The sequence below is a fragment of the Zea mays genome, chromosome 2 (assembly GCF_902167145.1).
Source record: "Zea mays cultivar B73 chromosome 2, Zm-B73-REFERENCE-NAM-5.0, whole genome shotgun sequence".
NCBI classification, from domain to species: domain Eukaryota; kingdom Viridiplantae; phylum Streptophyta; class Magnoliopsida; order Poales; family Poaceae; genus Zea; species Zea mays.
The window spans coordinates 182,501,360-182,524,337 of NC_050097.1; positions in this window are offsets into that span (position 1 = coordinate 182,501,360).

The window sequence follows — 22,978 nt, forward strand, 5'->3', positions numbered from 1 at the left end:
ACTGCGAGCAGGTGCCCGTCACGTGACGTGACGCGAGCATATGCTGTTTACCACCATTAGTGGCGTAAATAAGGAGGGGAGCTGGCAGGGCCCTGTGCCTAATGTTTGTGTAAACATATAAATATATACTTACTCAGTTCTAAAATATTAGTCGTATTACTCTTTGATTTTTATGTTTATGTTCAAATAAATAATGATAAATCTAGACACATATATAAAACAAATATATTAATTATGGTATGAATTAACTTAAAAGGTAGAACGAATTTTATTTTAGAACGGAGAGAATACTAATTACTATTAGGGTCTCTTTAGGAGCGCTTTCGCTTCGGAAGAGCCATTCCAGCTCTAGTCATAGAGACACCTTCGTATGGCTCCTCCGAAGGAGCCATTCTATGTGAGACCATAATTTATAGAATTAAATGGAGCTGGAGCTAGTCTGCTAAATACATAGGTTGTCGGAGGCTGGTCAGCTGGAAACCGGAGCCCTGCTAAGCTCTCCCAAAGAGGCATTTAACTTTTAAGTAGTTAAGTATATAAAAAACAATGATTGATTCAATAAATATTGGTTATTCCTTTATTTGTGTTTTTGATAAAAACATGTAGTTTATTAAGTTAAATTTAAACTTAAATCATACACTCATATACTACATATAATCTATTAAATATTATTTATGACCCCATCTATGCAAGAATCATGGCTATGCCCCGAACCACCATTTATGGCATAGTTACTTGAGTTTGGTGACTTTGGCCCATTTTGTTTATACTCTAGATTATATAATTCAACTTAAATAAGTTAAGAGACAAACAAACAACATAGATTATTAGTGGATTATATAATCTAGATAACTAGGTTATAATAATCTAGGTGCTTATATAATCTATAAGCTAGATTAGGCTCGAGCACATGCATGTGCCACAGGTCGGCCATACAAGCCCCCAATTGAGAGCACCTAGAGGGGGTGAATAGGTGATTCTACAATATTAACTCTAAAAAACATAAATTTGGTTTATACAAAGTGTTAGTGAGAACAAAAACCAAGTTGGGATGAGAAGAGAGAGGAAGGAGAACTCTTCACTTGATTTCTCCTTTAAGATGTGTATTAAACTTAGGAGCAATATTGCAAATATTGCAAGTGAGTAAAGAACTCAAAAAGACAGTAATCACAATAGTAAAATGGACAAGAGATGCAGCGATTTTTACCGTGGTTCGGCCAATGCATACTCCACCTTGTTGTGACCTCCTTTGGTCAAGAGTTGCACTCAAGTTTGATCTTTAGATCACTTGAGAGGGGTTGAGTGCAACTCTTGACCAAAGGAGTGTCACACCCGGATTTAAGGGATAAAGTCGGGTACGTCTCATATGTGCGACAAAGAAGAACATCACATATAATGACAAAGTGTATAGAGATAAATGTCACAAGTATCATTATTACATAACGGAAGTCTGACAAAAATATATGATAACAATAAAACAAACTAATATTATTCCTTGGCGCCATTAAGTTGACTGGGAGACGCCACCTAGATCAACTCGTACTCCTCATTATAGGACTCCTCCTGGACCACCTGCTCTTCACCTGTGGGGGATTTATATATCGCAAGAGTGAGCTCACAAAAAATCATATCTCAACAAGTTGTGGGGAATAATGTGCATGAACTCACAAAAGGTGGGAGTTCATGTGAAGTGTAAGACTGATCAACAGATAATGGTTAAAGTTGAGCATTGCTTTTAATAAGTTGGTCAAATTTTATTAGTAGTTACTAAATGTAAGTAAATACTAAACCAGAGTAATAAATAGATCAAATTAATAATAAACCACAATGCGATGCAAATGACAAACTAAATTTAATTCCATAAATTAATCATGTGAGGGTCCGAGCCGCTCATGACCGTGAGCATGGCTGATATACCAGTTTTACACTCTGCAGAGGTTGCGCATCTATACCAACAAGTCATGTTACCCATCTGCCAAGGGATCGCGACTTCCCATACACCTCTACCAAGGAAGCGAGGCAGGGTAACGCTACGAGGCCTTTACAAAGTTTCACTAGCTTCAGAAAACCTGCTACAGTTCTATAAAGCTCCAATGTAGGGATCCCTCGCCCAACCGCCATCGCAGCAAAATCAACCCAAGGACCTCCCTACACTGATCACTCCCCCCTTGCCCTTTTCGGGTAAGGCAGTACTCTACTAGCTTTCCTAATTAGTCAGCCAAGGGCGTCCTATACCACCTTTGTGGTAGCACTGTTTTCCCGGGTGGTCGCACCACGTTCCAATTAACATAATGATCTTATCATGAACAGTAAATAAAAACTCATCATAAAAGCATGATCATCAATAATGTGTATCTCTATACCTAAAACCACATAAAGCAATAGCAGGTACTACCCAAAAATTCAGTGGCAAAAAAGGTATAAGATAGCCAAACTAGGGTAACCTATTGGGTCCCATCAAAATTAACCTATGCAGATCATTATGATTAATAAGAACATTATTGGGTAAATAAAAGTGATCAAGGGCACAACTTGCCTTCAACGAGCTCCTGCTCAGCAGTCTCCACCTACTGAACACCCGGATCTTTTGTGCCTTGCTCGTCTACTCGTAACAGTACAAACAAACATGGTATAGCAGAAATTAACATCACACTAAACAGTAGAACATAATGCATGATAATATTCTACGCGTCGTAACGAGATCATAGGAATAAGAATCACTAAATTCGGAGCTACGATTATCGAGTTATGAATTTCCGAAGTTATTAAGTGCTTGGTGTGGAATAACTCAAGTGAATAATTTTAACCTAAGTTTCATGGATAAACAGAGTTACTAGGTGATGAACAATATTATTACAGAATTATTGCAATTGGAATGGAGTAAAAAGGAACTAAAATGAATTTTCTATGAATTAAATGAGTTTATGGAATTACTTATATACTAAAAATCAATTTCTATAATCATTTATCCGATTTCTTTGTTCTCTGGACTGCGCATACGATAACCAGAAAGTTTGGGGGCTAACTCGTGAAATTCCCTAGACTCAGCTTACTCAGAGTTGGACCACGGGTTGATTCAGATAATCTTCAAGGACTCTTTTATAAATGTACAGAGGCCAAGGGGGTACGCAGAGCTGTAGGCCGTTAGATCTCCACGCATCGGCCTGGATTAGATGTCCTTTAAAAATGAACCGGTACGTTATGTCGACCGTAGGATCCGAGATCCACGGTCTGGGTTTTATTAACGTACGATCTACTGCATCCGTTAGATCAACAATGTACGGTCAAGATCTTGCCAGCTGAAAGAATACTAAAAGAACCTAATCACGATTGCCCATCCATCGATCCTTGGCCAGGATTCGCTGCTACGAAGAGGTATCCCAGGTTTAAATCAGAGCCGATCATCCCAAGGTCAACGGCTCCAGGTATTTCCCCCAATCCCTCCACTGAACACGGCGGCGGCACCGCGTTACCATGGCAGAGAAGTCTGGCGAGCCCCCCCCCCCCTCATGGCGCTATGGTGCTCCGAGTCACTATGGACAGGTGTATCACATTCCTACAAACGCGGTGAAGGTGGTCGAGGGTCATACCGAGGGGCTGGAGCGACGACGAGGACTGACCACGCGGTACAGCGGCTGCCGCAGTAGAGGAGCACCACGACGAGGAATTGCTCGACTCCGGGGCAAGATTCGCCAAATTCGGTGGGAGCCGAAGCCTGTCCGCGCCCAACAGGCCCTCGGGTTTCAGCATGGAAAGTCTAGTCACGACGCCGGCGAAGGACAGTAGCGACGGCGGGGTTTCACTCGCTTAGTTCCCTGTGATGGCAGAGAGACGGGTACGTGCAACTTTTTGAGTCTCCAAGAGAGCTTTTGGGTCTGTTTGGTTGGGCTGTGGCTGTGAAAAAAGTTGTTGTGGGCTGTGAGCTGTGGAAAAAGCTGCTGTAGGCTGTAAGCTGTTAAAATGCTAAAAATCGTTTGGTGAAAACCACTAAAAGTCATTAAAAATTCTTCGATATATGTTTTCACAGTTCCATCCGAAAAGCCACTAAAAGCAGGTCCAGGGGTGCTTTCAGATTTGCACTACGAGAAAGTCAGCTTTTAGAAAAAGCTGCTTTCTAAATCCAGCCCTTTGGTTGGCTTTTGGCTTTTAGGGGGACAAAAGCCAAAGTTAAAAGTCAAACCAAACACACCCTTTATCTCCCGCGCGGATGAATCGGGAGGTGGAGTCGTGGGTCCCCAGAGCCCGCGGTTCTCGCGCGGTGGGTATGGCGCGCGAAAGTTGGCGCCCGATGTAACGATCCGAGGAAGAAGGGAGTGGCAGCCTAACCGTTGGGGTCCACATGGCAGCGAAACATGAGCGAGATGACGGCTGGGGCCATAAGGCAGAGGGAGTTGCTCAGCGCGCGCGACACCCGTGACTGACGGCGCGGGCTCGCCTGTCGACGCGCAAATCGTCCGGGCTGAGAAGTGGTTGGGTCGGCGCGCGTTTAAGGGGGAAAGAAGGAGATGGGCCGCGGGAAGAGCAATGGGCCCAGTGTCAGTCTTCTTTTTTTTCTTTCTTATTTTCTATTTTCTTTCTTTTTACTTTTAGATTCTAGATTTGAATCCAAACTTTTGTGGCGAATTTGTACTAAATGTTGAATGTATAATTTTAGTCATGCCATTATGGGATAAATTTATTTATTTATAAATTTATTTTGGTATTTTATAGTATTTCTCTCTTCTTTTCCATTTTCAATTCAAATTTAGGTTTTAATCCAAATCTTCAACTCATTATTATATTTTTATTAGTGTTATTGTTATTATTATAAATGCATAAACAAAACTCCAATATGATGCATGGCTTATTTGTGTCTTAGTAAAGAATTATTCACTTTTAAATATGATTAGTCACATGTCTCAAGGAGTAGATGGCAAATCATGGAAGGAGATCCACTTTCTTCATAATTTTACAAATTGGGTATTACAAGAAGGTCACCACAACATGGAGTAGGCATTGGCTGAACCACAGTAAAAGTCGTTGTGTCTCTTGTCCATTTTACTTATTGCGATTACTATCTTCTTGAGTTCTCTACTCACTTGCATTATTGCTCCTAAGTTTAATACACATCTTAAATGAGCAATCCAGTGAAGAGTTCTCTCCTCTTCTCTCTCATCCTAACTTGGTTTTAGGTTTCACTAACATATATTATAAACCAAGTTTGTGTTGTTTAGAGCTAATATTGCAGGATCACATATTCACCCCCCCCTCTAGGTGCTCTCAAATACCTATTGTTGATCAAGCAATTTCCTCACTTACAATGAGATTTGAACAATACCAAGGTTATCATAGAATGTTTGGTTTCTTATTTACTTCTAAAACATTGCAATCATTGGATAATGATAATTTAAAGTCCTCTTGTGATAATCTAGAAGCTGCCCTTAAAAAGGATGGAAAATCTGATATTGATGCCAATGAATTGTGTGCAGAGTTGAAATTTCTCCAAAATTTTATTCCAAAACAAAATATGGGACCTTTGGAGATTCTAAAGTTTCTGAAGTGACACAATCTTTTTCTAATGCAAGTATTGCATATAAAGTTCTATTGACCATTTCAGTAACGGTTGCATCGGCAGAACGAAGCTTTTCTAAATTGAAGCAATTGAAGTCATATTTATGTTCTACAATGTTACAACAAAGACTTACTGATTTAGCCCAGATATCACTTGAGAGCGAATTGTTGGAGAAGATCGAATATGAGCATATCATTGAAGACTTCATTTCAAGGAACATCAAAAGAATGATGTTGTTGAAATAGATATTATACAGCAAAGAGTTGAATAGGTATGTTTCTTTTTCCTATGCTATATGTACCATTATAATATATATGTCGGGGACCATAATTAGGGGTACCCTCAAGACTCCTAAATCTCAGCTGGTAACCCCCATCAGCACAAAGCTGCAAAGGCCTGATGGGTGCGACTAAGTCAGGGATCGGTCCATTCGAGGGACGCGATCACGCCTCGCCCGAGCCCAGCCTCGGGCAAGGGCAGCCGACCCCGGAGGATCTACGTCTCGCCCGAGAACCCCCTCCAGCAACGGACACACCTTCGGCTCGCCCGAGGCCCAGTCTTCACCAAGAAGCAACTTGGCCAAATCGCCACGCCAACCGACCAAATCGCAGGGGCATTTAATGCAAAGGTGGCCTGACACCTTTATCCTGACACACGCCTTCCAGTTGACAGAGCCGAAGTGACCGTAGTCACTTCGCCGCTCCAGTGACCGGCCTGACAAGAAGACAGCGCCGCCTGCGCCGCTTTGACTGTTGTGCCACTCGATAGAGTGAGGCTGACAGCAGCCAAGTCCGGCCCTAGGCGCTATGGGAAACTCCGCTTCGCCCGACCCCAGGGCTCGGACTCGAGCTCAGCCCCGGAAGACGACGAACTCCGCTTCGCCCGACCCCAGGGCTCGGACTCGGGCTCAGCCCCGGAAGACGACGAACTCCGCTTCGCCCGACCCCAGGGCTCGGACTCGGGCTCAGCCCCGGAAGACGACGAACTCCGCTTCGCCCGACCCCAGGGCCCGAACTGGGGCTCAGCCCCGGAAGACGACGAACTCCGCTTCGCCCGACCCTAGGGCTCGGACTCAGGCTCAGCCCCGGAAGACGACGAACTCCGCTTCGCCCGACCCCAGGGCCCGGACTCGGGCTCAGCCCCGAAGGACGACGAACTCCGCTTCGCCCGACCTCAGGGCTCGGACTCAGCCCTAGCATCAGCCGATGATCTCCGCCTCGCCCGACCCAGGGGCTCGGACTCGACCTCGGCCTTGGAAGACAGACTCGACCTCGACCTCGGAGGAGCCTCCACCTCGCCCAACCCAGGGCATGGACCGACCACGTCAACAGGAGGCGCCATCATTACCCTGCCCCAAGCTGACTCAGGCTACGGGGAACAAGACCGACGTCCCATCTGGCTCGCTCCACTATACGAGTAATGATGGCGCCCCGCACGCTCTATGACGACGGCGGCTCTCAGCCCCCTTACGGAAGCAAGAGGACATTAGCAAGGACTCGACAGCCCCGACAGCTGTCCTTCCGCCTGGCTTCGGCGCTCCTCCGACGGCCACGACATCACACGAACCGGGTGCCAAAACCTCTCCGGCTGCCACGATGGCATGTACTTAGGGCGCTAGCTCTCCTCCGCTAGACACGTTAGCACACTGCTACACCCCCATTGTACACCTGGATCCTTTCCTTACGCCTATAAAAGGAAGATCCAGGGCCCTCTTACGAGGGTTGGCCACGCGGGGAAGGACGGGACGACGCTCACGTGAGGCCGCTCGCTCCCTCCCGCGTGGACGCTTGTAACCCCCTACTGCAAGCGCACCCGACCTAGGGTGCGGGACAAACACGAAGGCCGCGGGATTTCACCTCTCACGCCCGTCTCCCTCCGGCTTCTTCCCCCTTCGCGCTCCGTCTCGCGCCGACCCATCTGGGCTGGGGCACGCGGCAACAATTTACTCGTCAGTCCAGGGACCCTCCGGGTTCGAAACGCCGACAGTTGGCGCGCCAGGTAGGGGCCTGCTGCGTGTTGACGAACAGCTTCCCGTCAAGCTCCATATGGGCAGTCTTCAGCAACCTTTCCAGCCCGGGACGGTACTCCGTTTCGGGAGTCTTGAGTTCATGTCCCTCGACGGCAGCTACGACATGATACTCCTTCCCCCGCCTCGCGACAGCAACAACGGTGGCCGACAGCCCGACCGCCGGCGGCAGAATCGACGACGTCTTCCCCGCGTGGTGGAAGAACAACATTTGAGCTCGCCCCGTCCCCTCCCCCGCCGACGGAGGAGGAGGCGGGGCAACCAAGGCCAAGCAGAAGGCGGCACCCCGTCGGCTGTCGAGCGAGTCGACGGCGCCGGCGCCCCAACAGGGGGCACGTCGGGCATCGACCTCACGTCTGAGACGAAGACGAGCGTCGTCTCCCCGCAACACGCCAATCCCAAGCAAACGGACGACGCCAGCATGCTCGCGAAGGATTTGCTGGGCGTCACCCTCGTGCCTGAGACGACGGTGCAGTCAGCCCCTGACGTGACTTCGTCACCGCCCGTCGACCAAGAGGAATGGGCGGGCCAACCTCCGGCCGGAGAAGTGCGTCATCTACCCCAGGGTATCCAGCACCGCATCACCGACGATGTCAGGGTAAGGCCGCCACCGACTTCCAGTGGAGTCGGCCAGAACCTGGCTACAACGGCAATGCTTCTCCGCGCGATGCTGGAGCCATCAACCTCCGAGGGGCGGCGAATTCAGGGAGAGCTCAAGAATCTCCTGGAGGACGCCGCGGTCCGACGGGCCGAAAGCTCCGCCTCCCGAAGGTAGGGGTACCCCTCGGAACATCGCGCCGCGACTTCCCGATTCATGCGGGAAGCCTCGGTCCACACCGGGCGCACGCGCAACACAGCGCCTGCGGCCCCGGGTCGCCTCGGCAACGAGCACCATCACTGCAACCGTCGGGCCCACCTCGACGAGAGGGTGCGCCGAGGCTACCACCCCAGGCGTGGGGGACGCTACGACAGCGGGGAGGATCGGAGTCCCTCGCCCGAGCCACCCGGTCCGCAGGCTTTCAGTCGCGCCATACGACGGGCGTCGTTCCCGACTCGGTTCCGAACCCCGACTACTATCACAAAGTACTCGGGGGAAACGAGACCAGAACTGTGGCTCGCGGACTATCGGCTAGCCTGCCAACTGGGTGGAACGGATGATGACAACCTCATCATCCGCAACCTCCCCCTGTTCCTTTCCGACACCGCTCGTGCCTGGCTGGAACACCTGCCTCCGGGGCAGATCTCCAACTGGGACGACCTGGTCCAAGCCTTTGCCGGCAATTTCCAGGGCACGTACGTGCGCCCCGGAAACTCCTGGGATCTCTGAAGCTGCCGCCAGCAGCCGGGAGAGTCTCTCCGGGACTACATCCGACGATTCTCGAAGCAGCGCACCGAGCTGCCCAACATCACCGATTCCGATGTCATCGGCGCGTTCCTCGCCGGCACCACCTGCCGTGACCTGGTGAGCAAGCTGGGTCGCAAGACCCCCACCAGGGCGAGCGAGCTGATGGACATCGCCACCAAGTTCGCCTCTGGCCAGGAGGCGTTGAGGCCATCTTCCGGAAGGACAAGCAGCCCCAGAGCCGCCCACCGGAAGATGTCCCCGAGGCATCAACTCAGCGCGGCGCCAAGAAGAAGGGCAAGAAGAAGTCGCAAGCGAAACGCGACACCGCCGACGCAGACCTTGTCGCCGCCGCCGAGTACAAGAACCCTCAAAAACCTCCCGGAGGTGCCAACCTCTTCGACAAGATGCTCAAGGAGCCGTGCCCCTATCATCAGGGGCCCGTCAAGCACACCCTTGAGGAGTGCGCCATGCTTCGGCGCCACTTTCACAAGGCTGGGCCACCCGCGGAGGGTGGCAGGGCTCGCGACGATGATAAGAAGGAAGATCACCAGGCAGGAGAGTTCCCCGAGGTCCGCGATTGCTTCATGATCTACGGTGGGCAAGTGGCGAACCCTCGGCTCGGCACCGCAAGCAAGAGCGTCGGGAGGTCTGTTCGGTAAAGGTGGTGGCGCCAGTCTACCTAGACTGGTCCGACAAGCCCATCACCTTCGACCAAGACGACCACCCCGACCGCGTGCCGAGCCCGGGGAAATACCCGCTCGTTGTCGACCCCGTCATCGGCGACGTCAGGCTCACCAAGGTCCTCATGGACGGAGGCAGCAGCCTCAACATCATCTACGCCGAGACCCTCGGGCTCCTGCGTGTTGATCTGTCCTCGGTCCGGGCAGGCGCTGCGCCTTTCCACGGGATCATCCCCGGGAAGCGCGTCCAGCCCCTCGGACAACTCGATCTTCCCGTCTGCTTTGGGACGCCCTCCAACTTCCGAAGGGAGACCCTCACGTTCGAGGTGGTCGGGTTCCGAGGAACCTACCACACAGTACTGGGGAGGCCATGCTACGCAAAGTTCATGGCCGTCCCCAACTACACCTACCTCAAGCTCAAGATGCTGGGCCCCAACGGGGTCATCACCGTCGGCCCCACGTACCGACACGCGTACGAATGTGACGTGGAGTGCGTGGAGTACGCCGAGGCCCTCGCCGAATCCGAGGCCCTCATCGCCGACCTGGAGAGCCTCTCTAAGGAGGCGCCATATGTGAAGCGCCACACCGACAACTTCGAGCCAGCGGAGACGGTTAAATCCGTCCCTCTCGACCCCAGCAACGACGCCTCCAAGCAGATCCGGATCGGCTCCGAGCTCGATCCCAAATAGGAAGCAGTGCTCGTCGACTTTCTCCGCGCAAACGCCAACGTTTTTGCGTGGAGTCCCTCGGACATGCCCGGCATACCGAGGGATGTCGCCGAGCACTCGCTGGATATCCGAGCTGGAGCCCGACCCGTGAAGCAGCCTCTGCGCTGATTCGACGAAGAAAAGCGCAGAGCCATAGGCGAGGAGATCCACAAGCTAATGGCGGCAGGGTTCATCAAAGAGGTATTCCATCCTGAATGGCTTGCCAACCCTGTGCTTGTGAGAAAGAAAGGAGGGAAATGGCGGATGTGTGTAGACTACACTGGTCTAAACAAAGCATGTCCGAAAGTTCCCTACCCTCTGCCTCGCATCGACCAAATCGTGGATTCCACTGCTGGGTGCGAAACCCTGTCTTTCCTCGATGCCTACTCGGGGTATCCCCAGATCAGGATGAAAGAGTCCGACCAGCTCGCGACCTCTTTCATCACACCCTTCGGCATGTACTGCTATGTTACCATGTCGTTCGGTTTGAGGAATGCGGGTGCAACGTACCAACGGTGCATGAACCATGTGTTCGGCGAACACATTGGCCGAACGGTCGAGGCCTACATCGATGACATCGTAGTCAAGACAAGGAAAGCCTCCGACCTCCTTTCCGACCTTGAAGTGACATTCCGATGTCTCAAGGCAAAAGGCGTGAAGCTCAATCCCGAAAAGTGTGTCTTCGACGTTCCCCGAGGCATGCTCTTGGGGTTCATCGTCTCCGAGCGGGGCATCGAGGCCAACCCAGAGGAGATCGCGGCCATCACCAGCATGGGGCCCATCAAGGACTTGAAAGGCATATAGAGAGTCACAGGATGCCTTGCGGCTCTGAGCCGTTTCATCTCGCGCCTCGGCGAAAGAGGCCTGCCTCTGTACCGCCTCTTAAGGAAGGCCGAGTGCTTCACTTGGACCCCTGAGGCCGAGGAAGCCATCGGGAACCTGAAGGCGCTCCTCACGAACGCGCCCATCTTGGTGCCTCCCGCTGCCGGAGAAGCCCTCTTGATCTACGTCGCCGCGACCACTCAGGTGGTTAGCGCCACGATCGTAGTTGAGAGGCGAGAGGAGGGGCATACATTGCCCGTCAAGAGGCCAGTCTACTTCATCAGCGAGGTACTGTCCGAGACCAAGATCCGCTACCCACAAATTCAGAAGCTACTGTACGCGGTGATCCTGACGCGACGGAAGTTGCGACACTACTTCGAGTCTCATCCGGTAATTGTGGTGTCATCCTTCCCCCTGGGGGGAGATCATCCAGTGCCGAGAGGCCTCGGGTAGAATTGCAAAGTGGGCGGTGGAAATCATGGGCGAAGCGATCTCGTTCGCCCCTCGGAAGGCCATCAAGTCCCAGGTCTTGGCGGACTTCGTGGCTGAATGGGTCGACACCCAGCTCCCAATAGCTCCGATCCAACCGAAACTCTGGACCATGTTCTTCGACGGGTCGCTGATGAAGACAGGAGCAGGTGCAGGCTTGCTCTTCATCTCGCCCCTCGGGAAGCACCTATGCTACGTGCTACGCCTCCACTTCCCGGCGTCCAACAATGTGGCTGAGTACGAGGCTCTGGTCAACGGGTTGCGCATCGCCATCGAGCTGGGGGCCCGACGCCTCGACGCTCGCGGTGACTCGCAGCTCGTCATCGACCAAGTCATGAAGAACTCCCACTACCGCGACCTGAAGATGGAAGCCTACTGCGATGAGGTTCAGCGCTTGGAGGACAAGTTCTACGGGCTCGAGCTCAACCACGTCGCCCGACGCTACAACGAGACTACGGACGAGCTGGCTAAAATAGCCTCGGGGCGAACAACGGTTCCCCCGGACGTCTTCTCCCGAGACCTGCACCAACCCTCCGTCAAGACCGACAACACGCCCGAGCCCGAGAAGGCCTCGGCCTAGCCCGAGGCACCCTCGGCTCGGCCTGAGGTACCCTCGGCCCCCGAGGGTGAGGCACTGCGCGTCGAGGAGGAGCGGAGCGGGGTCACGCCTAATCGAAACTGGCAGACCCCGTACCTGCAATATCTCCACCGAGGAGAGCTACCCCTCGACCAGGCCGAAGCTCGGCGGTTGGCGCAGCGCGCCAAGTCGTTCGTCTTGCTGGGAGATGGGAAGGAGCTCTACCACCGCAGCCCCTCGGGCATCCTCCAGCGATGCATTTCCATCGCCGAAGGCCAGGAGCTCCTGCAAGAGATACACTCGGGAGCTTGTGGCCATCACGCAGCACCTCGAGCCCTTGTTGGAAACGCCTTCCGACAAGGTTTCTACTGGCCGACGGCAGTGGCCGACGCCACTAGAATTGTCCGCACCTGCGAAGGGTGTCAGTTCTACGCAAGGCAGACCCATCTGCCTGCTCAGGCCCTGCAGACCATACCCATCACCTGGCCATTTGTTGTGTGGGGTCTGGACCTAGTCAGCCCCTTGCAGAAGGCACCTGGGGGCTACACGCACCTGTTGGTCGCCATCGACAAATTCTCCAAGTGGATCGAGGTCCGACCCCTAAACAGCATCAGGTCCGAACAGGCGGTGGCGTTCTTCACCAACATCATCCATCGTTTTGGGGTCCCGAACTCCATCATCACCAACAACGGCACCCAGTTCACCGGCAGAAAGTTCCTGGACTTCTACGAGGATCACCACATCCGGGTGGACTGGGCCGCCGTGGCCCACCCCATGACGAATGGGCAAGTAGAGCGTGCCAACGACATGATTCTACAAGGACTAGCTCAAGCCTCGGATCTACAACGACCTCAACAAGTTCGGCAAGCGGTGGATGAAGGAACTCCCCTCGGTGGTCTGGAGTCTGAGGACGACGCCGAGCCGGGCCACGGGCTTCACACCGTTCTTTCTAGTCTATGGAGCCGAGACCATCTTGCCCACAGACTTAGAATACGGTTCCCCGAGGATGAGGGCCTACGCTGACCAAAGCAATCAAGCTAATCGAGAAGACTCACTGGACCAGCTGGAAGAGGCTCGGGACATGGCCTTACTACACTCGGCGCGGTACCAGCAGTCCCTGCGATGCTACCACGCCCGAGGGGTTCGGTCCCGAGACCTCCAGGTGGGCGACCTGGTGCTTCGGCTGCGACAAGACGCCCGAGGGCGGCACAAGCTCACGCCTCCTTGGGAGGGGCCGTTCGTCGTCGCTAAGGTTCTGAAGCCCGAAACGTACAAGCTGGCCAACAGTCAAGGCGAGGTCTACAACAACGCTTAGAACATCCAACAGCTACGTCGCTTCTACCCTTAAGATGCTTTCAAGTTGTTCGCATGCCTCGTTCCCACGCAAAGTTTAGTCATCAAGGAAGGGTCAGCCTTGCCTCGGCAAAGCCCGACCCTCCCTCGGGGGCTAAAGGGGGGGGGAACCCCCTCTACGTCAAAATTTTCCTCGGAAAAAGATCTTTTCTGCCAGAATGTCTTTCGTGCTTTCCGACTACTTCGAAAGTGGATCCTGAAAACGACGGAGTACACGTAAGCAGCCAAGGCTGACCGAGCCGAGGGATTCCTACGCCTTCGGGATACGGATACCTCACTCATCACCTTCTGCGATAAGTAACTCGCGCTCGGATAGGTGATTCCGCGGACCGAACAAGTCTTCACGCTCGAAAGCTCCTCTGCCGAAACGTTTCTTCGGGCCTTCTCGACTGCGTCGGTGACAGAACCCTATGGACGAGTAAGAGTGCGCGTAAGCGGCAAGGCCGACCGAGCCGAGGGATTCCTACGCCTCCGGGATACGGATACCTCACTCATCACCTTCCATGAAAAGTAACTCTCGCTCGCACAAACAATTATGTTACCGACAAATAAGTCCAGATACTCGAAACAAGGGGAAAAGAAACACAACTTTACGACACAACGATGGTGTGTTTGGGCCTCGGCGGCCGCAGAAAACACACACTACAAGATAATCCGATCCTGCAGGCTCGGATCTTGACAATTGAAGGGAGCAGCAACACCCTCAGCGTCAACTACACCTTCGGTGAGGTCCGACCTAGCCTCGGACGGCGACACGGTCGGAGGATCTCCACCCCGAAGGACGACATCAGCACCACGCCCGGGCCATCGCCGCTAGGGTCTTCTCCAGGAATCCGGCTCGAGCAGACGGCTCGGCCGGTCACCCCGAAGCCTCAGCCAGCTGGCCCCCGAGGACATCGGCTCAGTTTGTGGCCTCGACAATTCAACTCCAGCGTCGGTCCCGCCAGTGGACGACCCGGCCAGGCTCTGGCCGACCAAGTCTTCTTTTCGAGCCAACTCAGCCTCTGTCCGTGCTCACACCGCTACCTTCGGCTTCGACTCATCGAAGAGCAGCCGAGGGTTCATTTGACTAAGCAAGAGAAGCCTCGGACAGCAAGGCCGACCGAGCCGAGGGACTCCTACGCCTCCGGGATACGGATACCTCACTCGTCACCTTTGCACGAGGCAACTCACGCTTGGTGAAGCGGTTCAGATAGCCGACAGGCGAGTCTTAGTGCTCGAAATGAGGAAAAAACACGGCTCCGCGCCAAAATTACATACATGTTCAGGCCCTGACAGCCGCAATGAACAAGACATCGGCACTCAAGGTGCCATTACAAACGGAACTCCGGTTGACAGATGGCTTGCCGTCGCCCGCTCCAACAGCAGCGACGACGACGACTTCTGCTCCGGGGGGCCGAACAGCAGCAGCGATGACCTCAGGGCGGATGTTGCTGCCATGAGGCCCTCGCCCATGCCCTCACTCGAGAGGCAAGGACGGGCAGAAGCCCGTAGAGTTGGAGGTCAGTCCGTGGGCGGCACCGGCTATCTCGTCGGCGGAGAAACCTCTTCCGGCTGCCGTGGCGGAAGGCGGCGCCGGGAGCGGCTCCGAAGCCACTCGGGTCAGAAAGCCAGGCACGCGGCAGCTTCCAGCGCCACGAACGGCGAACGCCCTTCCCCCCGATCACTGAGGGAAGGAGCGGGCCGCCGCCCGCGCAGGGACCGACCCCAACTCGGCGCACTCCCCTCCCCAGCACTGATGATGAAAATCCTTGAAGCTGAGGGAGGGGCAGAGGCCGCAGCCCGGCTTGCTTTTCCCCGCCATCGAACTGGAGGTCACCGTCTTGGGTGACCACTGGCGAGGGGGTGCAGCTGGGCTGCCTGATGAAAATCCTTGAAGCCGAACGATGGCTGAAAGGTACCAACTTCCACGTCATGCAACCGGTTGCTACGTGCGAGCAACTGCACCGCCACTCGCACCACTACCGCGCCTCCTCGACTGCGGAACCAGTGCCGCGACTCGAGGCAACCCTGCGTATGACCCAACAGTGCCAGCCAAGCGCATTGATCACGGGCCAGCCAGCCGCGGGAGAAGGCACGACTGTCGATGCGGCCAAAAATGGGCCGGCAGTAATGGCAGTGGCAGGCGGGCAGAAGCAGCGGTCACGTCGTCAGCCAAGCTCACGTCACCTCGTGGGACAGTGAGAGAACCCTCTCTCATGGCATGAAGACGATGCACCCGTGTTCCGTTCCTCGAACGGCCCGCACACGCGCAACGGCTGCCCCGCGAACCACTCGCCTCGTCGCATTAACTCCGCGGCGGGACAAGCGGCACCTTTGGCAGGAGAAGCGAGCGACACTTCACCTTCGCTATAATGACCGCGTCAAAAAGGTGCGCCACGTCATCTCGATTTCGTATTCTTTCCTTTTTCCTCTTTCTCTCTCTTGCAATAGGGACCAGGAAAGAGGAATACCCCGAAAAGGGATCCTTCCCCGCGAAGGAAATAGGCCCCGAGCCTCCCTACTGATCAGAGGTTCAAAGGCTGGCCCCTCGGAGGGGTTTAACAGCCGCCTCAGAGCGCTTGGGCTCCGCGCCCACTACTTGTCAGAGGTTCAAAGGCCGGCCCCTCGGAAGGGTTCAACGGCCGCCTCAGGCCACTCGGGCTCCGCGCCCACTACTGATCAGGGGTTCGTAGGCTGGCCCTCGAAGGGTTCACAGCCGCCTCAGACACAGAGCGAGGGATGACCCTGGGTACGTTCGATACATAACCAAGGCTCGGGCTACGCTCCCGAGGTACCCTAGGACATTTCCGAGACCAGCGGGAACGATCTTGTAACGGAATCCCATCAGAGGGAGGCATCGAGCCCTCAGACCCCGTCAAAAGGGAACCGGGTCCGGCAGATCACCCGCAGGTACTTTTGGAGCGCGCCTCCGGGCCTCTAGCCGACCCCTAACAAATGGGGCACAGGCGTCCACTCGGATTACCCGTCAGCAGCTCGCTGGAGACACCATGTTCGGCGCCCTCCAAGGGCAACATGGCGCTTTCCCCCCCTCCTCCTTGCGGAAAGGCGACGCAGGGGCGTATGTAAAAAAGTCGAGTCTGTCCTTGACCGTCCTCTCGCCCTGTGCAGAGGCTCGGGGGCTGCTCTCGCAAACCCGGCTCCGGCCAAACCATTGACAGCGTCAACATACCAGCCCGAGAACTTGGGACCCGACCGTGCACCCGGGCTACGGCCAGCTCGCATGAGGGAACGACCAGACCGGTCGAAACATTGCGAAATGCATTAAGACCTCGAAGGAGTCAAACCACTCCTCCGAGGCCTCGGGGGCTACACCCGGCAAGTGCGCTCGCGCGCACCCACCGGAACAAGACGCAACCGAGAAAGGCTGGTCCCCTTGCAAAAAAGTGCGACAAAAGCCTCCAAGCGAGTATTAACACTCCCTTCGAGGCTCGGGGGCTACCGTCGGGGACCATAATTAGGGGTACCCTCAAGACTCCTAAATCTCAGCTGGTAACCCCCATCAGCACAAAGCTGCAAAGGCCTGATGGGTGCGACTAAGTCAGGGATCGGTCCATTCGAGGGACGCGATCACGCCTCGCCCGAGCCCAGCCTCGGGCAAGGGCAGCCGACCCCGGAGGATGTACGTCTCGCCCGAGGACCCCCTCCAGCAACGAACACACCTTCGGCTCGCCCGAGGCCCAGTCTTCACCAAGAAGCAACCTTGGCCAAATCGCCACGCCAACCGACCAAATCGCAGGGGCATTTAATGCAAAGGTGGCCTGACACCTTTATCCTGACGCGCGCCCTCCAGTTGGCAGAGCCGAAGTGACCGTAGTCACTTCGCCGCTCCACTGACCAGCCTGACAAGAGGACAGCGCCGCCTGCGCCGCTTTGACTGTTGTGCCACTCGACAGAGTGAGGCTGACAGCAGCCAAGTCCGGCCCTAGGCGCCATGGGAAACTCCACTTCGCCCGACCCCAGGGCTCGGACTCGGGCTCAGCCCCGGAAGACGACGAACTCCGCTTCGCCCGACCCCAGGGCTCGGACTCGGGCTCAGCCCCGGAAGACGACGAACTCCGCTTCGCCTGACCCCAGGGCTCGGACTCGGGCTCAGCCCCGGAAGACGACGAACTCCGCTTCGCTCGACCCCAGGGCCCGAACTCGGGCTCAACCCCGGAAGACGACGAACTCCGCTTCGCCCGACCCCAGGGCTCGGACTCCGGCTCAGCCCCGGAAGACGATGAACTCCGCTTCGCCCGACCCCAGGGCCCGGACTCGGGCTCAGCCTCGAAGGACGACGAACTCCGCTTCGTTCGACCCTAGGGCTCGGACTCAGCCCTGGCATCAGCCGACGGTCTCCGCCTCGCCCGACCCAGGGGCTCGGACTCGACCTCGGCCTTGGAAGACAGACTCGACCTCGACCTCGGAGGAGCCTCCACCTCGCCCAACCCAGGGCACGGACCGACCACGTCAATAGGAGGCGCCATCATTACCCTGCCCCAAGCTGACTCAGGCTATGGGGAACAAGACCGGCATCCCATCTGGCTCGCTCTACTATACGAGTAATGATGGCGTCCCGCACGCTCTATGACGACGGCGGCTCTCAGCCCCCTTACGGAAGCAAGAGGACGTCAGCAAGGACTCGACAGCCCCGACAGCTGTCCTTCCGCCAGGCTCCGGCGCTCCTCCGACGGCCACGACATCACACGAACCGGGTGCCAAAACCTCTCCGGCTGCCACAATGGCATGTACTTAGGGCGCTAGCTCTCCTCCACTAGACACGTTAGCACACTGCTACACCCCCATTGTACACCTGGATCCTTTCCTTACGCCTATAAAAGGAAGATCCAGGGCCCTCTTACGAGGGTTGGCCGCGCGGGGAAGGACGGGACGGCGCTCGCGTGAGGCCACTCGCTCCCTCCCGCGTGGACGCTTGTAACCCCCTACTGCAAGCGCACACGACCTGGGGCGCGGGACAAACACGAAGGCCACGGGATTTCACCTCTCACGCCCGTCTCCCTCCGGCTTCTTCCCCCCTTCGCGCTCCATCTCGCGCCGACCCATCTGGTCTGGGGCACGCGGCAACAATTTACTCGTCGGTCCAGGGACCCCCCGGGTTTGAAACGCCGATAATATACATTATTATTATATATTTTTAGGGACATAGGCCCCAATTTAAAATTATGTATAGGGTCTCCGATTACGTCAGCTCGGCCATGAGCTAGATTATGTAATCCTAAAAGAAAACAAATATGGCCGCTCCTCCCGTGGGGCGGTGATAACCAATTATAATCACATTCAAATCTGATTATTTGTAATATCCGGGGCATGGAACTATGGAAGCTCCCTGATACTCCACGCATAAATAATCAATAGCTAAATGCTAAATGTAACATGGTTCGTCAGCAGCTTTATGCAGTTGTTGTCCTATGTTAGTACCGTTCTAAACATCAGATGTACCTATAAAGTAGTACTGAATGATAAACACGACGAACATGGTTTACCTGGAGCATGCCATGCACCCACATTCTGCAATGTACTCCCTCTATCACAAATTAAAATTTGTTCTAGGTATTTAGTATATTCATATAATAATTGATGTATGTTTTTTATATATATGTTTAGATTCACCATCATCCATTTGAATATAAACATAAAAACCAAGAGCTAAAACGAATACTAATTTGGGACTGAGGGAGTAGTACTGAACGCGTCAAACAACAATTTTGCTTGGTGTGGAATTTGCACATTGAAGTCATCTCAGTGTTGCTATGGTATGGACTTAATGACTCATTATGTCGGGTTGTGTCTATTGGATCATGCATATGATTGTGTAAAACATTGTTTTGCATTGTAGATAATATTGTTTGTAAAGTGAAGTTTAAAATCTAAGGTGGATTAAGGAATGAATAAGAGAGCTACTAGAAATAGCCTCATATATCCATTTTTGGATGGTTTATCAATCCTTGCTTGACTTTATCCATCAAAATTATAAAGGGATACATACATTGATGACACTGTCAAAGCGTGTCAGAGGGATTTCAGCACTGTTTGCTTCTTCATTGGCACAAGAGATTTGATTCAAGAACATATAGCCTTTAGGGTATGGCCGCTTGTGGAAAGCTGGGAAATGCCGAAGAAGACCACCACTGATTCTAGTGATAGTGGTCTGGTCCGGCTGAAGTATACATTTAGATTTAGGGGAAAATTTGATGAGCCGAACGACGACTGGCTGAAAGTGCATCGAAGCTACCAGTGATGAGCTGCTTGGAGCATACTCCAAGGCTGAAGATAACGCTCTGTCCGCAGCCTTCGGAGGTCGAGGAAAGAAAAGACTCAACAGAGTTTTCGATGCGATAGGCTTCATATACCCCGATTATCGCTACCCACTGCGAGGGCAAGAGAAAAAGAGGAAAATTGCTGCTTCGGTCACCCTAGCTGAGCCTGTGCCGAAGAGTAAAAAGGTGAAGGTTCTGACCCACCGGCCACGTTATATTGAACCGGCCGTAGTGCCTGAATTCGGCGTAGGGTCCTCCTCAGCAGCCGAAGCAACAGAAACTGCTTCGATTGCACAGAGCACTAAAGAGGCGACCGTAACGCTGAAGATACCCATAGCCGAGTCAGTCAAGGATAAGGTTGGTAAGGTTGAAAAGGCAAAAGTTGAAGAAATAATAAAGGTGCCAAAAATTCTGAGCCCTCCGACGGAGGCGAAACTGCCAAAGGTGCAGAAAACTCCTGCGACAACTCCCAAGAGGAGGAGGATGGCTAACGTGCTAGATGTTGTGCTGGAAACTATGAAGGTCTTGAGCCCTGCTACTGCAAAGAAAGTTGCCAAAGCTACAAAAATGCAGACCAGAGCTAAAACCGAGCCAGCAGAAACCGAAACTGCGCAAGTTCAAATTGAATCAGAAACTGGGCCTTCAGTGCCCATCGAGACGGAGCCTGCTGCTCCTAAGGAAAAAATGATAGAGCAGATTGCACCTGAGAAAATCGAAGCTGCTGCTCCCGAAGCTTCGAACAAAGGCACTGATTACATCCTTCGACATGCTTTGTGAAAAGAATTATCGCAAGAAGAAATACTAGAAGCCCAACACTATGCCCAAAAATTGAAATATGCGAAGGGGGCGTTAGTGTTCAATGGTAGTAATGAAGAAGATTTTCTGTACTGTCTCCCGGATAACAAAGAAATATCCGTTTGCCGGGAGATAGGTAAGAGCATCGGATTCCCGAAGCTAGAAGACGACCTATCGATTTTATCGAAGGATGAACTTGCTAACAGTCTAGCATACAATAGTATAAAGGTATAAAAGTTTACTTTTAAGTTGGAAACTTAGCATATTTCATTGCCATACTTAACTCTTTCTTCTTATTTTTAGGGCTTAATTCTTAGTAATGCCCTGAGGACACAGAAGAATATTGAAGACGAAGGTTATACAATGGCTGTGAATAACCTTCGTTCAGAAGTTATTGAATTAAGAAACGAAGGTCTGGAAAAATACAAAATCTTAATTTCATTGGTAAATAAAGTAAAAGAAGACGAGGCTAACTATAAAGCTCAGGTCGAAGCCCAGAAAACAGAAATTGAAGATCTTCGGAGGCAGCTGGCCGAAGCTAAGGAAAAATGCGGAGTCGCACAAACTAATCAAGAAATCAGCGAATATTGGAAAAAATATCTAGAGAACAATGTTGCAGAACTTCGCACATCCAAGGAAAGGTGCTTTGAAAAATCCTTGGATTGTGTGAAGAAAATAAAAGCTAGTTTTGCCAAAGTGGGTGCCTATTCTGCCGAATAAAACTTCATACGAGGCGACTCCGAAGGCGTTATTGAATGGATAAGTGGAGAGGCCGAGACCTTCGAAGAAATTTTAAGTGATCATGGGGATGTTTGCGCGTTTTCCGGTGCGCGGGGAATTTCAGCCATCTTAGAGAAGGCGGGATGCAACCATATTAAAACCATGGCCCAGACCGAAGCTGCCTTCTCCATAGATGATACGAAGGATCCTTCAGCTGAAGCAACCTTGATGGGCGGAAAATTCTATAATGATGTCTGGGTGAATGGAGGCTGAGAGATGGCCCATGAAATTATAAAGAAAAGTGAAAAAGACACCCATGATGCCCGAGTAGAAGCAAGACAAGCTGAAGAAGCTGCAGAGCGCGAAAAGCGTATAGGTATTATTTTTTGGTTTTCAGCTTTGGCATTTGTTTTTGTGGCTTCGGACTAACTAATTTTTCCTACTTCAGCTGAATTATCTCCTCCACCGGAACCGTTCGATCCCCTAGCCAATCCAGAAATGAAGGAAGCGTTGGACACCATAAATATGGCTGAATCCATCGTCAACGAATGTAACGCCCCGAATTTTGCAGTTGAATTTTTTCTTTTCTTTACTCGCCAAAATTCGGGCGTTACCTTTTCTTTTTCTTTTTCCCCTCGCTAAACCTTGACCTTTTCCAAAGTTTTAGCGGGATTCGGTTTGGAATTCCCGTGTAATGAAAAACCCTGAATACTTTATGTTGTTTGATGCACCATGCCGAACCTTGCATTTCTTTTGATTGCTTTGAAAGTGCAAATGCATTCATGTAGAAAGATCGGATTTCGAAAATGAGGAGAAGATCTTTTCTTTCTTTTTTCTCTCTCTTTCTCTCTCCTCTTTTTCTCTCTCTCCCGCGCCGTGGGCCGACCCCGGCCGGCCCAGCCGCCCCTGGCGCCCCCCCTTTGGGCCCAATTGGCCCATGCCGCCCCCCTCCCTTTATTTTCCCCAAAACCCCCCAATCCCTCTCCCTCTCCCTCATTTTCCCTCTCTCTCCCCTAGCGCCGCCCCTACCCGCCCCTGCCCTAAGCCGCCGCCGCCCCCTGCTCGGCCGCCGCCCCCTGCCGGCCGCCCCTCGCCGTCGCTCCCCAACGCCGGTGAGCCCCCCTCCTCCCTCTCTCCCCCCCATCCCCCCTCCCCTTTCCCCTCGCCGCTCGGCGCCATGGCCGCCGCCATGGCCGGCTCGGACCGCCCCCCCCGCCCCCGGCCGCGCCCTGGCCGCCCGGCCGCCCGCCCTGGCCGCGCCCCCTGGCCGCGCCCCAGCCCCGGCCTCCCGCCCGGCCGCGCCCTGGCCGCCTGGCCGCGCCCTGGCCGCCCGCCCGGCCGTGCCCCCGCCCTGCGCGCTCGGCCGCCCAGCCGGCCGGTTCAACCGCCCCTAGGGCCGGTTCAACCGCCCCCCCTCTGTTTTTTTTATTTTTTTTATTTTATTTTATTTACTTTCTGTGATCATAACTATTTTATTTTAAGTAGGCTAATCATTGTTCATGCCATTGAAATAGGAAGTTTAATTTAAAATTCCGTTATGCTAGTGGATTCATGTAGTTAATTGTGTATCTCGTGCAATGTTGATCAACTTAAAGTGATTAGGTTTCCATTAGTGTATATGTAACAGAATTCTTTTGTTAAGAACCAATTGTA